The sequence below is a fragment of the Choloepus didactylus genome, chromosome 17 (genome assembly GCF_015220235.1).
Source record: "Choloepus didactylus isolate mChoDid1 chromosome 17, mChoDid1.pri, whole genome shotgun sequence".
In the NCBI taxonomy this organism is placed as follows: domain Eukaryota; kingdom Metazoa; phylum Chordata; class Mammalia; order Pilosa; family Megalonychidae; genus Choloepus; species Choloepus didactylus.
This window is the reverse complement of record NC_051323.1, coordinates 33491876-33510984: the sequence shown is the minus strand read 5'-3', so window position 1 is coordinate 33510984 and position 19109 is coordinate 33491876.

Below are 19109 nucleotides of genomic sequence, written 5' to 3'. Positions count from 1 at the left end.
GCCAACTCTAGACACAAATACACTAAGGACAGAGAAATTACTCCAAAGGAATTCCAGGATTGGAAAGACTTCTTCACTACAAAGAATATTTAATGACTATTACCTAGAACTACCAATGGTTGGAGCAGGCTGGGGCTTCCTTTAAGAAAATAAATGAAATTATTTTATTTTCTCTTTTAATACAGTTGTCATTTTAGGATAACATGTTTGATGTACGTAGTTTAACTTGGCATGTATATTTTATCTCATTTATTCTCAGGTGCTTCTTAAGGTGATTAACATTATCTTCATTTCATGAAAGAAGAAACTGAATTTATGTTTGGAAGAATAAAAAGGAACTGGAATTAAATCCTAGGTCATTTACTATGAGCCTGGTGTATAGTCTTTAAGATGTATAGTTTTTATATAGTCTTTATAATAAATGGTGTATGGTCTTTATAATGGAGGTGACAACAATGAGATAATCCTGACCTCTGTGGACATTGCTTAGAACTTGTGACTTCTTTTTCTTCCTTTTTTGCATGTTCAAATAAGAAAGGATTAGTTCCCCATAAATCTGTCCCTAATTTTAACTTCTTTCTGAAATATGAAGCATGCACTGTTACTAGAAATTGGTCTTTGTATATAATCTGGATCTGCGTATACCTTGCTGGCCCAGTGAGGATTGTTTTCTTGGATCTCCAACTACTTTCAATTAAGTCACTCATTAACGTGCTCCCCTATAACCATCGCTAGCTCTGGTCTTACTAAAGCTCACATGATTTTCTGCCTTCTCAGACACTACTGTTAATCAGGATCAAAAATTCTTTGTTCTTTTCTCTAAATCTGTAAGAAGGTTAGCAAAGACCAAGGTTTTGGAAACTTAGAGGAACCAAGTTTATATTTTAATGCTAGAGTTAAAAGAATGGACTCATAGGCATATTGTTTCAATATCAAATAGAGATATTCCCAGAAAAAAGAGAGAGGGATAGAGATAGCATGGAAATAGGGTGATGGAATAGTAGAATCTATCCATGAGGTTTGAGCGGAACATTCTTTCCTCTCCTATAAACCTTTTTGTAGAGGATTTGGGGCCTTTAATTGCATGTTTAGGACGTCAGAGCACTAAGCAGAAATAGTGAAATTCAGGGCCCTATTTTGCTTTTGCTGAATACCATAGCTTTTTTCTACACCCCCTCCCCCCTCCCTGGGTAATTATAATGTTGGGAAAGATGGTTTTTTTTTCCACCCCTTGGAGAATGCTTTTCTTTCAAAGATTCAGAGTTTAGAGACGATCTTTAAACGGAGGGGTACTAGACATAAGAGTCTTTTTAAGTCCTTCTTATTCCAACATTTGAAAAAGCATTTTATTCATAAAGCTTACATTTTTTTTTCCAAAGGAGCCATTTAATTCATTATGGAGTAGTATGAAGCTGTTGAGAAAGATATAGCAGCTTGATTCATTTGAAATCACAGGACAAATAGACTTTAAAAAGCAAATGCATCCATTTTGACACTAATTATGTGTCTTCTGCACATGCAGTATCTCATGTCACAAATTGCTCTCATTTGCTTCTCACTGCAGAATGTCTCTGAAATGAGATGAGTGGAAAATGCCTTAAACAGGTGGATGTGGAACAGGTCGGCAACTATAAAGACTTCGGTGGAGAAGGGGTGGGTTAAGGAAGGAAAAAGAAGTCACTGGTATTCACAGGGAATCATTAAACACTGACGTTAACCCATGTGTCCAGGTGGAATATATGGCTTTTCGAGTATGATGTATCCTTCGTATAATCACACCACCACCAACAACATAACAAAGCCCACTAAATGCCGGGCATTGTGCCAAGATTATTTTATTTGTTCATGGATTATTATATTTGTATCTTAAATTAACCTATGCGTATATACCATTTTACAGATGAGGAAACTGAGGAGGTTAAGGAACTTCCTAAGGTAACATAATTAATGAATGGGGGCTTAAAGCCCAGGCGATCTGATTCCAGAGACCTAGAGAGTTCTCCAGCCACCTTTGTATCAGGACCCATGTCCTCTTTTGTCCCACATTCCCTCCCACTTGCACTCTTCTAGTTTGCTGCATCTGTGTTCCTTAGAATGCTTTATGACAAGCAGAAAGTTTACTGAAGTCTACATAATTAACCTGGCTTTGGCATCTTGCAGCCTACTGTTAGATCTATTTAGCACAGGAGGAGAGCTTTATAAATGATGCAAGAGTTTCTTAGAGTTCTTTATAGAACAATTCAAATAGGGCTAAAAACAGCCAAGAGGACAGAGAAGTACGCATTCATTTTCCCTGAATATGAACAAAAACAAAAGCATTTGCTACATGGTGTGAATTGGAGGAATCTTATATTATTGAGCTGGTGCTTGTTGCCTGCTAATGGACAAGATTAGCCTCACTTTTCTGTAACTAAGCCTGTAATGGTGTCACAGCCTATTTGGTGCCAATTGGTGTTCCTGGGGTCCTCGGTATAAAGCAACCTTTGCAAATGAGTAGTCAAAATGGTTGGAATAAGGAATAAAACCAGAGAGTAAAAAATGAATAGCTAATTTCAACACTTAATTTCTTTTAATTTTGAGTCTTACGTATGTGCTGCCACTATTAATGGGTGGGATTCTGATGATGGGGGAAGAGTTTTAAACTGTAAATTTATTTTCACCTGAGCTGCAGAATTCAAACCTGGCATGCCTTACACGTAATGCAGTTTGACAGTTCATTTGAAATAAATGTGCCGATAACCCTTAAAAGTGGTAATAAAATACTCTTTGCTCTACTGTACAGATGATTAATACCACTAAAGTAATTAAATTCCATTAGGCTGAGGTTCACATACCCAAGGAATTGGTGCCAGGATTTAGCCGTTCTCTAGTGAGGACAAAAGACTAATGCCTTTTAAAGCCAAGTTTCACCAGGAAAATCCCAGGGACGTCTATATTAACTTAGGACATCTGCTTGTTGTGATTGTTTGAGGTATTGATGCATTGGATCATTAGCAGAGTAGCGTGAACTAGTGTTTTCCTGTTGACAAGGATCTCTCACCAGGAGCTGCTAGCTTTCCGCAAGGAGAGAGAGAAAGCAAAGCAGGGCAGCCAAGTTGGGTCCTGTGAATGGCTTTGACTTACAGAATTATTGCTAACTATATAGTCTCTGATGGTAGGAAACAGCATTTTGCCCCCAGCCATTTTTCCCAAGATCAAAGCCAAAGTAACTCTGTCTCCTGCTGTTTTGTAGCTGTAGATTCTTAAAGACTGGCATTATTGTCCTCGATGAACAGTTTGCCCCCTTTCAGATGGCTGCAGTAATGACCCACGGGGGAGGTCGTGGTTAGGCAGTGCTGACAATGTGACCAGGTGCTGCAGCATAAGCGTTTCATTAAATATTGAAGCAATGGTTTTCAGTTACAGTGGCAAAAAGGGAATTTGGTCTATGTCCAAATATGTGGCGATTTTTTTTCCTTCAACCTCTTCAAATCACATTATTTTTTGCATGACCTTTCTGCTGGTAATTAGCTGCCGTCCTGTGAAGCATTGTGGGTAATATATCTAAAGTAATTCTACACTCCACTTTACACGCTGGTGATCATTCTTAATGTATGAGTGATTTATTTACCAATTTTTTTTTTGGTGTTAAAATATGCAAACCATAAACAAAAATCCTCATGATTATTTTGGTTTTCAGAGATATAAAAGGAAAGAATCCTGAGTTTTCAAAGAAAAGATAGTTTATAGAAACTGGGAGCAGGACTAAAGTGTATCTAAGAGTTAGGGTTTTTATATGTATCACGTGGAAACTATCTAAGAGTTAGGGTTTTTATATGTATCACGTGGAAACAATCTTAGCGCTTCAACACCCTGGCTCCATTTGGAGACCAGGTTAAACTTGTCAGTGTAATTTGTGAAATTGAATTCACGATGAAAGAAGTAGAATCATTTCTCAAGAAATGTAGTTGCCACTTTATTAGAGTAGAATCTGCTCCTCAACTCACTGTGCATGCGTGATAACTAAGAAATCATGACGGCTTGGTTCACTAGGCTCTTTGCCTGTGACAAACTGCCATATGACCACTTGATGTCTTCTGATTTCCAGAATGTTCTAAGAGAAAGTGAGACTTAACCTTGGAAAAAATTTGTAAATTATAATAAAATACCACACATGGAAAATTCACTTAAATTTCTAGAGGAAATCATGGTGCTTGTTGGAGGCTATGAAAGGTGAACCACAACCAAAATGTACCAAAAAACAAAACGAAACAAACAAAACAGTAGCTCCCCCTGAGAAAGAAAACAGAATTTAAATAATCTTCTCCCTGCTTATCACTGCCTTGAAAATCCCACCTATTGCTAAATAGCTATTTTAAACTTGGAACTTTTCTGAAAAATCAAAAATAGTTTCTTCAGGGTAAGTGCTGTTTGCCAGATTTCCATATTTATAATCAGATTCCTTTCATAGTTCGACAAAACTCTTTGGCACTTCTCTACTAAATATAAACATTGTTTGGTATAACATTACTGATAATATGAGAGACAAACCAAACTAGTGTATGTAGGTGTTATGCTTTAGAATCACTGAATTTGCCCATGCACTCACCAACTCTGTGTAATAATCATATAAAATAAGATTTACCTGTTAATTTTACTTTTTTTTGGTTTTGCTTGTAGTTAGTAAGAACCCTGTTAAAATGTCATCAAAAGCATCTCTCAATCTTTCTCTTGCTCTCTTTCTTGTTCCATCTTTATTACTTGGCCCTTTTCCCTCGAGTTCATAGATATTAAAATGGGTATATCTATAGGAGAAAAACTTATTGAAAAATGACGACTACTGAACAGGTTTTCGTTTTATTGCCACTATTAGTGACAGAACAACTTTGAAGAGAGATGTAAGGACATCAATTATTTAAATTTATTGTTATTTTCTTTTGGTTGTGCTGTTCAAAACACTTTAGGGAATGGCTTCTGTTCATTGATAAATTCTTAAAACTGTAGAGATTTATATGGGATAGAAAAAAAATTGAGCTGCTGTAGATGGAAGCAAATAATAAGGGAAAAAAGAGGAAGACTTGTCTAAAGAAGTAAATGTTGTACCAAGCTTGTTTAAACCTATCCACGCTCAGTTGATAATATTATCGCCTAGCTAGTACTTTCATGTTGAAAATTGTCTACAGTCCCGAGACTGTTTCAAGTAAAGATGACAACTGGGCAAAATTCTAGGGTTGTACAGTGAATGCAGAAATGAATACTAATGTGTCTCTTGCCAGTACCATTGCTTGTAGCAGATATAGCCAAAACAGTCCCTAAAGAATGTTCGTGGTATTCCTCATGAAAGAGTGTAGTTATCTATTTTTGAGCGCTGGATGGGATAGTTTCTCTGCTTTAAGAGTTTTCCCAAATGATGGTGACATCTTCATAGTTCAGTCTAGTTAGACTGAAATATTTTTAGAGAAGTCAGTGTACATTCTTTATTTTTTTATTTTTATAATGTGAGCCGTGTGTTGACATGATTCCCTCTTCATTTCTTCATGATAATTTGCATGCACAGTTTTAAATCATTCCCTGTTATTCAATTATATTCTTTGGACTTCTTTGAAACACATAAATATTAAGTATTGATTATTGTAAGAGGGCACATCCAAAATATTGCTGGCAAATAAAATGTGTGGCTGAATGGAACTATTTTTGGTAGCCAGAGGAAAGATTGATATATGGTTAGGTGGGAAAGGAAGGGTATTTTTTTTAGATCAGTGACTGAATGGTCTGTTCAGAAAAGCATTTTTTTTAGTAACAATAATTTATTAAAGGTCTGCTTTTATTTTTATTTTTTAAGGTTTTCTTTTTAGGATGAAATAAATACTGTTTAACTTTCAAATTCCACGGTAGGATTCCTGATTTTGTGATTCGTGACCTCAGAGATTCTAAAATTATCCATATTTGGACAAATCCCTCTATTTCAGAATATTGTATATGTTCTGAAATCATTTAGAGATTTAGTTATTAAGTATTTGGGCCCAGACCAAGTTTGTGCAGAGCATGGGCATGTGTTGCTGAGGGACCGAAAAACATACCAGGCATAGAAGTAGACCAAGATTTATTGGGACTTACGAACAAGAGAAGTTCTCCGGTGGTGGCTGATCTGGAGGTTTAGTGCCCTGAGAGGAATAGGAGTCCAGGGGGCTAATATGTGACTTTAGAACAAAGATATTCCATATAGTATGAGGACATCGGGTCTCTAGTATAATCATTGACAGGGGCCTAAAACCTGATGTTTTACTAATGTTAGTGTTTAATACTAAGATACAGTCAATGCCATTTTTACATCTGTGGTTACATTCTTCCCCCTCCAGAGAGATTGTTTACTTTCTTGACCTCTGTCCTTGGCTAAAGCTGGTTTGTTATGCGCCATTTAGGAGGGGGTCTGGGCCCTGGGCTGCCACATTAAGTAACTATAGACATATATCCCAGGAAATATCTTTCATAACTCACCTGAGGTCTGATATCATACTTTTAAGTTAAGACATTGACTCTTTGGTTTGCTTTCTCTGAGAGCTTTGCCTGCTCTTTTTAGAGATTAAGCCATGGCTCTTTTTGGTAGCACATGGGCATCCTATGGAAAACAACAAAGAATTCCTGTGTTAAAATGGAAATTGACACTTTTCCCAATTCACACATAATAAAGTGATTTTCTAATAAAAATATTTCCAGCTTCACTTTTTCTCCTGGTGTATCTTATTTTGAGACAGTGACCATTACTTTTTTAGGCCTTTGAGCTATGTGACATTGTCAGAGAGCCAGATGTTGATCATTGCAAAGACATTACAAGGCATATTTAGGGTACTTTGTTTGTAAAAAGTTGAGAATTCAAAGGATGCAGTAGAAGGAGGTAGAGGATGGGAAAGCATGCATTGAATTTTCTGGTGGTATCTGTAGATGAGCCAAGTAAGGACATAGTAAAGGAAGGAAGGAGGTGGAAGCAAGACATATATCAATAATTGTTGCTAAAAGATAGTCAGCTAAGAGTTATGGGGAATGAGTTAAAAGGACAATCTAAATTAATTGTGGTCATGAATACCCAACTCTGAATATACTGTGAGCCGTGAATTAATTGTACACTTTGGATGGATTGTATGGTGTGTGAGTATATCTCAATAAATCTGCTTTAAGAAAAGAACATTCTAGCGGAAGCAAAGCAAACGTTCTAAATAGGAAGAATTGAGTTAATGGTGTTTATAACGCAGTATCTGAGGAGGAAACTTCTGCTTCTCCTTTCTCTAGAGCAATCACTTTCTGAATGTGCCTGAGTGAGGGATGTACTGGTGTCCTGGATTGTGAAGAATCTAAAGTAATAAAGCTTTTCCTCTATCTTTTATCTTCCTCTGTGCCCATTTTAATCATTGTTTTGTTAGAGGAGGAACTATGGGAGACGGGCCTGATATATTTAAGTCTCAAGCATTGTTCCCAGTGCTTTACATATACTATCTTATTTAATACTCTTAAAATCAAGCAAGGTAGCTTCAGTAAGTATAATCTTGGAATGTGTAAATGAGTCATTTGGTTACGACTCCTCTTGAGTGACTCTAAAGGTCTCTAATGAGTAGGATCTTTAAAGATACTGAAAGCAGAGTCTTAATTGTTCTGTGATGCTAGTGTTTGTAGGGGAGAATGAACTTGACCACATGGCATTTGCATTTTCCCATGGCTTTGTTGTTCTTTTCGCAACACCAGGAATTCAGGACGTTGGTAAAATGATTTAAATACTTTACTTTTTTGCATGTGAAAAAGAATCTCCTGGAGAAAGTCAGGTGCTAGTGATAGAAGTGAAGAAGTCTGAGAAAATGTTAGGCCTTGGCTAGAAAATTAGAAGTTCTGGATAAATTAAAGATTGCAATGTTGCATTTATCTGTGGCTTGAATCTGTGACTGAAGAATACGCAAAATCTACTGAAAAGAAAGAAGAAAAAATGACTCTTGTAACAAGTCATGTAACAAGCTGGTTGCATCTGCCTTTTAAGAATTTTCAGTCCACTTAGGTCTTTTACTTAGAAGGAATCCCCTTAGGCTAAGGACAGGATGGGGAAGTCTTCATTTATTTGCAAGTCCCTGTGATCCTTGACAGAATGTCAACTTGACTGCTCCAAGTTAGAGAGAGAAGCTTCTAGTGGTGTGTTGGACCTAGTCTGTCCTGGCATACATAAGTCAATCTTTAAATTATTAGGAATTTTATGAGCCAGTTGTTAAAGGCAGCCATTATTAAAATTTAAATTATTATTCTTACAAATAAATGAATTATATTTAAAATAAAGGTAATAGAGGCTCAAACTCATTGCATCTGAATTATTTTATGTCATCTTATCCTTGTCTATTGCCCTGAGGTCACTTACATCTATTGTATGTGTATGGTGAAAATATCATTGCATATCATTTCCTAACTCTACATTGAATAATATCATTTTGGTGGTTTCAAATCAGTCATGGTAGAAGTATTTGTAACATGAAAATTGGCAAATGCTGTAAATCAGGGGCTTTTTATTTCCCTCCCAGAGAGCTAGCTGTTAGACATTAACACGCTTTTAGACGTATCTTTGCAAATGTTTAATGTGTTTCTCTTCATCATTCCTTTGATGAAAAGAAACACAGCTACATTTAATCTATAATAGATCCAATGTATGGTTTTCAGTGGTTGAGAGATTAGGCATCTTTCTTATGTCTAAGGCACAGGTTTTCTTGAAAATATATGGAAAGAATCAAGTTTGGATTTTTCCACCTATTGAAATCAACATAGACATTCCAAGACAGAAGAGAACAACTCGTTTATAATGAATTTGACCAATTCTAGTTCTTAGGGCAAAAACATTTCATTCTTTAAGTTTCCAAAACTTAATAACAAAAGTTGGAATGTAAAGGGCACAGAAATAGGCATGTGGTTACAGACAACAATTAACAGAATGTCAACAATTGCTCGAAAGAACATGTGGCAAGGACAGGAACCTATTCTTCTTGGGGTTTGCTTTGCCTTTCCTTAGATCCTTAAACCTTTGTAGCCCTGCTGTAATACACTTCAACTTTGATGAGTTATGGGTGCAAGAAAGCAGAGGATTTTTTTTTTTTTTTTTGACTTAGGGTTCATATTTGCAGCTTGAAATTCTTTTACATTTTCATTCTTCAAGCTGATGAGTCAGTGCACATTTATATTACCATGTTATTATGGGTGGTAGAGACTGTGTCTCCTTGAAAGTAATGGCATGTGATTGCTGACTTCATTACTTTCAATGGTACTCCGTTGTTACCATCCTTAGGGGCTCAAGCCCATTGAAAGTAATAGCCTGAGACTGCCCACATTGTTGCCACGCTTTAAATTGGATTGAATTTATTCAGATCTGTATGGACCAACCACAGAAGACTCATTTTTAAAAGTCATAGAGTTGATACAGTTTTTTGGCCGCAGTTGGAAAGTTTAACTGCCTATGTTAAAAGTATATTCTTAGTATTTAAAATATTTATTTCGTAATGTTGACGCGTTTTAACATTTAGCCTCTGAGCTATTAAAGAAATTCATAATATTTCAGGAAAATTGTTTTTAAATTTTAATTCTTTCTTAACTATGCTGCATTCAGGCATTTCAGGGAGGGAGAAAATCTTTTCCTTGGACATTGATTACTTTCGTGTTGTTAGAATAATAATTATATTTTTAGAGATAGAAAGAAACTTTTCACAAGATCAGACTTTGGATGGGGAAACTGAAGTTCAAGGTAATTTGACATGCTCAGGGTCACAAGCAAGCTAGTGGCAAAGCTGAGACTAGGATCCAGATTGTCTAATTCTGAGATCAGAGGGTCAGCACTGTGCAGGGTTACCGGAGTCAACACTTTACTGGTATTCCATTTAAATGGTTGGATTTATTTTTATACTTTGAAATACTAACGGGCTATTTGAAGATAAACTATGCGGTGCCCTTTACACCTTAATAATAGTACATTTGCTGTGCAAAACAAAATGAAATAAAAAGAAGTATTGCATAGGTGGCTCTATAATATCATGTTAGACAGCTGCTCCAGATCAGCCATCTTAGCTCTTGTACGACTTTGCTGCTGCCTTTGTATCATAGTTTTGAAATCCAGAACATAGTTTCTAAATTTCTGCTTATCAGATTTTCTACATGTCCATTATTAATAAACTGCTATAAAGTGTTTGTTGTAAACTTCCATAAAATTAGCACAGTGGTATTTTGTATCTACTTTGTATTACAGCTAAAACTTGAACATATCCCAGTATATATAGCAGAAGAAAGTACTTAATATAATCATTAAATATTATTCAGTTTGCACCTTCTCATGAAGGCTAATCATTTGTGAGTTGAGATAAAGACCTTCATCTTTGTTAGCAATGCCAATAGTTGAAAGTATTGTAAAAAATTCAATGCTTTGTCAATTAAGTAATGAAAATGATGGCGATATTAAGCTTTGATAATCAGTGACACCAGAAATTCAATTGATTATTTTCATTATTTTACTTGTCGACATTATTAATGCAGATATCAATGACATATAGATTTTTACCACAGACACATGTGCATAATACATATCTAATATCTGGGGAAATAATTGAATATAAATATATTAGTTATATTACTCCAGGAATCTGGTGTAATGTGGATGATCTCTAAAATCTCTTTCAACTTCTAGAGTCTGTGATTATGTGGTTTCAGAAATAGGAATTTCACTTACAGCAGCTAGTTTTCTTCTTTTATTTTATAACTATATATCATTTACCCTACAAAATTTTTTTCAAATAAACTACCATACAGAAAAGGAAAAAAAAAAAAAACCCATATCCACGCCTTAGTAGTCAGGGTAGTGGTTACCTCGGAGTGGGGGTGGTGGTGGTTGACAGGTGAGGGCCATGGAGAAACTTCTGCGCGCTGTTAAGGTTCTCTTCATCTGTAGGCTGATCAAATGATTGTGTTTGGTTTGTGAAAATTCATTGAGTTGTATACTTTTCTGCATGTATATTGTACTGGCACAAAAAGTTGAAAAATAACCTGCGAACCTAAGGAATATGATTTGTTCATTAAAAAAAAAATTCCTGACGTTCCAAGCAATTTACCTCCTTTTAAAAGTACTTCCTAGAGTCTTTTTGCTTTTTTGTGATAGTATTAAGGAAACTATGGTCTTTGGGTCAAATTTGCCCCCTGCATATTTTTGTATAGCCTGTGAACTAAGAATGAATGGTTTTTATATTTTTAAATGACTGGAACAAAGTCAAAAAAATAATATTTTGTAACATAACAGTTATATGAAATTCAAATTTCCGTGTGCAGAAATAAAGCTATATTGGAACACAGCCAGGTCCATTAATTTATGTTGTATTGTCTGCTTTTCTCTAAATTTTTTTATTTTTACACTGCTTTAAGGGATTTTGGTTGCTTTGGCATTACAATGGCAGAATTGAGTAGTTGTGACAAATTCATATGACCCATAAAGCCTAAAATGTTTACCACCTGTCCTTTCAAGAAATATTTCCTGGTTAAAGGGTCAACCTTGGGGTCAAGCATAGATTGATACTATTACAATTTATATGGTGTATAAAATTAGCCACCCATCAGCATCAGCTATCGCAGGTATTACCCATACTCACCCAGATACTTATTTTTGTAGCCTACATTCATTGTTGATCAGATCCTATACATGAGTAATGAAAGCAAAACTAGCAGAGTCTGCAACTGCATTGAAAAATATTTTCCTTGGCGTATTGCCACTTTCTCTCATCTTTTTATCCTACTAGGTTTCAGCATTAATATGGAGCCAGTCTATCTCTACCTTCCCCAAATTCCTGCAGACTCAGTTCATGCCCTTAGGCTGGTAATCTGGTTAATATTTTGCAGTCTTCATGTGGGATCACACCTACCTTTGTCTTCAAGAAGTGAAGTGCTGATTTGCCCCAAGCAATTCTTGACCCTCAGATATCCTGTTGAAAGTTTTCTCCGTTAATTGCCTTTTCTTGTTAAAGCCATTTCTTCTGCTGGTATCAGCCATCTGAAAGCCACACAGACATGCATGAAGGCACAGCTGGGCACACACATGCACACACTCTGACTCCTATGCATCGAATACTATGTCTCATGGATCTAGTTCACAATTTACAGTCATCTTGTGTATGGCCCAAAGTGGCAAACCTAACCAATATTGTTTGTGGCTTTGCTGATAAGAATCTTTTTGAGAAATAAGGTAAGAGGAAGAGATATGAGTGCTCAGATAGAGCCAGGGCCAGAGGCTGTCAAAGATCATAAGGCACCAGAAGTTGGATTACTCAGGGCTGCTACCAAAAACAACTTTTTATGTAATGTGGTGAGAAGGTAAGACGTGGCTTCTAATTTGGATCCATCTGAAAAGGGGGATGGGTGAACAAGCCAACGCAAACTGGAGCAATGCTCTGATTTCCTAAGTCCTTTTTATTTTATGTCTTTTTTCTCCAACTTACTTCATATGTGCTTGTGGAACAAAAACCTACAGCCTTTGGGCAATCTATCAAATGTAGCCTCTTTGCACCCAGTAACATGGTCGACAGCATGTTGTGGTGGTTATGAGCATAGTCTCTGCAACTGGAACATCCAGCTTCAAATCCCAGCCCTGCTGCTTCCTGGCTGTATGTCCCTTGGCAGGTCACACATCCCCTCAGTGTTTCCTCGCTACTAGGTGGGGACTGAATGAGTTAAATTGAGTAAAGTGCTTTGAAAGGTGCTCAGTTTAATATTACCTATTATTGTTCCATAGTTATCTCAGAAACTAAAGAGAAGAAAATAAAGAGTTCCCAGTAGAATACTGGGAGCCAGTTTTGCACATAAGCAATAAAGTAGAATCAATAATGCTTTGAAGTAACTAAAGATCATTTTTCTTTGGCCTAAAACTATTCTTTAACATTGGAAAAAATGTTTGTCTCATGATTAAAACTCCTAAAATATTTTAGACCTTCACTGAACAACTATTTAATCGAGTGCAGAAACTGTGCCAGGTTCTGGGGACACATCAGTGAGGAGACACACATGGTTCTAGCCGGGGAAGATAATAGGCAAACAAAAGTAAGTACGTGAAATCTCTGTGAAGGAAATAAACATGGTGGTTAAGTGTTATGAGTGAAAAATTAGGTATTGAACTAGAGAACTACTTTTGAGAGAGATAGGAGTGAGCGGTGGTGCTCTTTGAGGGGCAATTAAGCTTGGATCCAAAGGGCCAAAAGAACCAAGCAGGTGAATGCTGGGGAGGAGAGCATTCTGGGATCACTGAGAGTCCTGAGGTGGAAATCATTTGCAGGTTTTGAAGACCCAAAAGGAAAGTTGAAGCTTGGTGAGCTGGATGGATATTGAGAAAGATGATGATGGGAAAGTAGGCTAGGAACAGTTCTTTCAGGGTAGGGATACAATCTGATTTCCCTTTTGCTTCATAAGAAGGTCCATCTGGCTACTGTGTGCAGAATCATAGGGCAAGGGTAGAATTCAAGATTCCTGGTAGTAGCCAGTGCAGTGGTACATGTTGCACAGAAGGAGTATCAATGATGTGTGCTGTGTGTGTATGTCTTTGTGCATATGTGTGTGTGTGTGCATGTGACTTGGAGCATATCTGCTATCAAATCACTTAGTTATCAAATTATAATGAGCTTATTATAGAATATATATCTAAAATAAATATTGTGAACACACATTCCTGTTTTTTTAAGATGAAATGTTTTCAAATAAAAAATATATAGTATAACTTAGGGTACATTCAGTTTATGATTATGTTTTAGGGTGTTAGTGATATAATAATATTTAATTTCATATTTCCAGCTTTTTTTGTTTACCATTTCTGGGGGGGGGGAGAAAATTTATTTTATCCTTCCTATCCTGTATTTCTATTAAAAGTAATTTTCCTTGTTTTCTTTTTGTAAGTAAAAATCTACAATAATAAATATATCAATGCGGTTTTAAAATGCAATAGGGATAATTGTTATTGAAATGAATGTTGGGGAGACATGGGTGGAAACGGCCCAGGTGGCTGTACCTCAGCTGTATTCTGCTCAGGAGTATGATTCTATTGAAATTTCAAGTCTCTCTGGGGTTTTTTCCAATCAGCCGCCTGGCTTAGAAAGTCATGATGTGAATTTTTGATGGCAAAATTAGAAAATAAAGTGCCCTTCTCTTTTAAAAATAAATTTTGAATTCAAGAAGTGATCTGCTTGACACTTGTATAAACTAACTTTACATTCATGACGAATGAGTTTAACGTAGGCAGGAAATTTCACCTGGTTCCTCATTAATATGATTATTTCCTGAGTTGGTGAAGGGATGGGACAGGTTCTGAACTTGCCTATTCTAACTAATTTATTCCAGAATGAGAACCAAGTCAAGTGTATCCATATGAGAACTCGCCATGCCACCAAGGAAAAGTGCATAATTATCTTGAAATAGCTCCTTACCTTAGGAATGGGACACAGCCTCCAATGTGAGTGAAGTTATTCAACCTGGAGTTGGCTTTCCCCCGGCCCCTCCCTCCTTTGTCCAGGGCTAATGCAGACAAATGTGCTAATCCTCCCATGGTGAGGTTGGCAATGTGCCAACTGCGGGGACATTAGCTCCTCATTAGCATCTTGTCATCTGCCCACAAATCCACATCCCAGAACAAAAGTAAAGTGGCTGTCCCATTTGAAGCTTTGGCCACTGAAAGGAATCCTGGGCTGTGGAGTTCCTTATGGTTTTTGACTAGAAGTAAAAGAGATGATCATATGTTATGTAGAGTCAACAGATTAGTCGGCATGTTGGACAGTTTATTATTTAACCATGTAAGACATTGTGGCACATTTTTGAAAAATTCAGATTCCAAAACTGATGTGTTATTTTCAATTCAATGGGAGATAGACTTTTCCTCCAGAATATTGTCTTTGTTGTTTATTATTATTATTTTAATAAGATAGCATTATGGAGATGCAGAGTAACATAAAGAAGGGATGTTCTGAGAAATAATTCTGCGATGTCCTGGGCAAGCAGAAGAGTTTAGGTTGTTCTAAAATTCTTTGCATTATTAAACAGATCATTAAATAGAGACACCATTCTCATTAATACATTTTTTTCTTTTTTGGTCCATAGATTCTGTCTCAGTTAATCTCTGGTTGGCAAAATATGTATTTCTGTGAGCATGTGTATCAGTAAAAGCTTTGCAGATAAATATCCCTCAATCTGTCTTTGTGGTCATTTGAGCCATCTGAGCTATCAAATTTGGTCACTTCATAAGCCAGTTCTTTAGATGAATGCACAGCTAACTGAGAAATGGCTGAGAATTCTGAATTCAGTATCTTGCATTTGATTTTGTCCCTGGGTGGGGAAATAGCTGAGACATATTTCTTTTAGACCTCATATTTTCACCTTTGCTTCCAGCCCAACCAAGTTTTGAGAATTTGGCAACTTAAAAATAATAGTTAACACTTATATTTTGCAATTTCCACTTCAGATTATGGCCTGCTTACAAACTTAGGTTGTTTTAGGGCTGGTTTGATTTTGCTTCTTTTGATCTATGCCCATCTGTACCTTCAGACCCAGTAATACAAATTGATTCTATAGGAAATGATGAAAAGATGGGGTGGGCTAATGTTACCAAACAAGTAGCATGCTTTTTTGGGATGTGGAAATAGCAAGGCTTCCATTGTTTTTATAGGATGGATTTACCACTTTTCAGATGATCAAAAGATTTTAGGGTGAATTTAATAGATTCACTTGAGATATGGAATTCCTTTGAGATTGGAAGATACCACATTTTCAGTAAAGGAGGATCTGCCTATTAAATTGTAATGTGTTACATCCCTGAAAATATTCAGAAGGAAAAAATAACTATCAGTTTGGATAGTTTCATTCCTCTCCCAGAAGCTAAAAGGCTGCCTCTAATCACTTAAAATCACTTCCAGCTCTGTGTAATCCATAAGGCCCCGTGTCTCTTATTTATCTTTTAATATTTACTCTTGTGTGGGTGTGTGTGTGTGTGTGGAGAGGGCTCATGTATTGCTACCTGTCCCATCCTCCTCTATCTAATTAGCATAGGATGTTTATATGTTCTCAGATTAAACCTGAGCCCCTAGCTGTTTGAGTCACTGACTAACTGCAGCTGCTGTCTGAACTCCTTTTGGACATGGCCCATTAATTTGTGGTCCAAATTGCTTGAATTACATTTTTAAAAAAATCAATTAAAGAAAAATTCACTTCAAAACATGTATGCCTTTCATTGAAATAAGTCATGCTCATGTGGTATCAAGAAAGCCTCCAAACAAAATCTGATCATCAGACATACATTCAACTGTGGTGCTTTTCTAAAGGCACAGCCCCTCTGTAATATTTTAAAAGAATATTATGGTCTGGTTATTTAGTTTCTGTTCATGTCTATATATGTACTCTCCATGGTTATACATATACAAGGAAATCAAGATACATTGCTTCACAATTCAGGCTTTCAAGTTCAGAAGTATAGTTATCACAAACATACTTCATAACTCATCAATGCATAAAACGTGTTTAAATAATAGATCAGGATGACAGATGTCATAAACTTTTGTGAAATGGATGTATTCAAACCTGGCAAATTTTGAGATGTGGTTTCAATGGCAGTATTTTGTGTTGATTTTTATATATGATCTCAGGCAATTTTAAATTAAGGCAGGTGTCACCTTTAATTTATTGTCAGGTGGAAAGCACACTTATTTTGTACTCTAAGGATTTATTCAACTTAACTCTGTAATTGCTAGCAATATACAAGCTCATTATACCACAATTTAGTATATTTGATGCCAGCTGTTATGGAGTTAATGGCAAAGTCGAAAGGAATGACATAAAGCACTCTCATGTTTAGTGCAACCATCATAATATTAACATTAAAACTCTTCAGTCTGCCCAGGAGTTCACTTTAGTACTATTTCTTACCATTGTAATAATGGAGAAAATAAGATTTTTTCAGCAAATATTGCATTTAGTATTTTGCTAAACAATCAACTTTTTGCCTGTCCTTTAATGTATGAAAAACCTCTCATACCTATTTTCTTTTTCTGAAAATTATTTTTGGCAAAGTTGCAATTTAGAAAACTAGTTTCTCTTTAGTGAAATGGAGTTTGAGAGGCGTCTGTACAAAAAATAAAAGGCAAATATGTTTTTAATTGAGTGATGTGTCACTCAGTTTTTTTACCCTCCTGGATATAAATGGGATATTTCCTACTTATATTTTGAAAGATCCTGTGATTCTATTACCAAGGTAAAAACAGCATAACAACCCAATAGGAATTTAATAGCAAAATTTTGAAATTAAAAGAAAAATATTTTCCAGTATTATAAGGAATTATGTTTAAAATATATATCTATACACATATATAGACACATTGATACAGTTAATGGTTACAATGGTTACGGTTATTATTCTCCACAGTTTTGATGTAACACAACAGTCCTCTTTATACTCTGTGGTATCCCCATATAAAACCGTTGATTTATTTGTGTTACTTTTGGTATATTTGCAAAATAGATAATTGTTGCAAAATTTTCTTGGTTTAAAATCATGTAATTTGTTTTTCCTGAATGCATTATTTCATATATGCACAAAAGAATGCATGAAATATTTCTTGAATTTGAACAGGTCTTAAATAAGAAATAGGATAAGAAACTGTATTTTTAATTACAGGAATATACTTAGAAGATGTTCTTCACCATGTAGTTAACTGATAAATTTAAAACAATAATTTTTACACCTGTTTTGTGTATTTGTGTATTTAACTTGGGGAAAAACTCAGTCTTCTTCACTGTGTTATGTGTAAAAAGAGAAAATGCGTTTCCAGGAAACAATCCACTAGTAATTTAGTCCAGCTATTTTCAGTACTTAACTTTTGTGTTTTTTTCTTAAGTTCACCATGATATGACATTTCATTATTAGATTAAAAAAAAAAAGTTACCCACCAGATATTAAAGGATGCAATTGATTTCTGTTCAGGCAGGTTTTAACTGCGTTTTAATTAGCGTAAAACATATGCTTCCATTTATCGTATTACGTGGAGTACATCCCATCCCATTTAGCTGAGTATTGAGGACTATTGTACAATATTGTGCTCGGGCTAAAACAATGAAATACTAATTGGATCCAGTAAAATAACTGTAACATTTCCGATTCCTATTAGGGAGGTTACGTAAATTAGGCTAATATAAAATGGTGCTTAATAGAATTGCAAATATGTGTGATGATACATTCAGACAGGAAAGACAGTGAAAGGGGATTTTGGAGGAAATCAAATGCATTTGCATTACAATAAAACATTTCCTGCTGTGAGGGCTCTTGCAATGTTGGGAAAAACAACACTCTAATACCACTCCCTCTTATTTACATAGGACTGCCATCCCTACCTCTTCCACTTCCTAGGAACTGTTGTCTGTCAGTAACAGAGAATGATGTGCTGTCTTAAGTCTGTTGATGAATATAGTCTTTTTATTATTTTGTCGGGCATCACATCTGGGATATCTATACTGCAATGAGGGAGCATTTCTCTTAATATACATTGTGTCTCTTTGTGATGACAATGTGCTTTCTAGGCTTTAAAAATTGACTACAATCCTTGGAATGGATCGATGTTTCCTATTTGAGCTACTAAATGTCTTGTGTTTTATTTCCTTCTCTTATAAATCAGCCCCTGGATTGGGGAGTTATGATGTTTGTGTGTATTTTAATCGTCCTAAAATGGACTAGCAAAGAAGGTCTGGGTATCCCTTTCCTTCAATGTCTCAGACCCCTTTGGACTTTCTTGTAAACTTGAATCTTTTAAATGAAGAAATTTAAGAAACTGGCACCAGGATGGACAAAGGTAGTGTGAGCCTTTCTTTAAAATCCTTCTAAACCAGCACTAATTTTGTCTTTGTTCATTAGTAGTCCCCATGGTGAGTTTGCCTCTGTGATTTTGAGGAATCCTGAGCATTTTCTGGGCTGAGAGGTGTTTCAGGGGAGGAGATTTTTGAAGCTGTCCCTCAAAGGAAAGTTGCCCAATGAAGTGGGGGAAGGACTACATTTTTCCCTTGCAAATACATTGATAAAAGAGCTCTGTGCTGAACTCACAAGCACCTTGAACCTTTCAGTT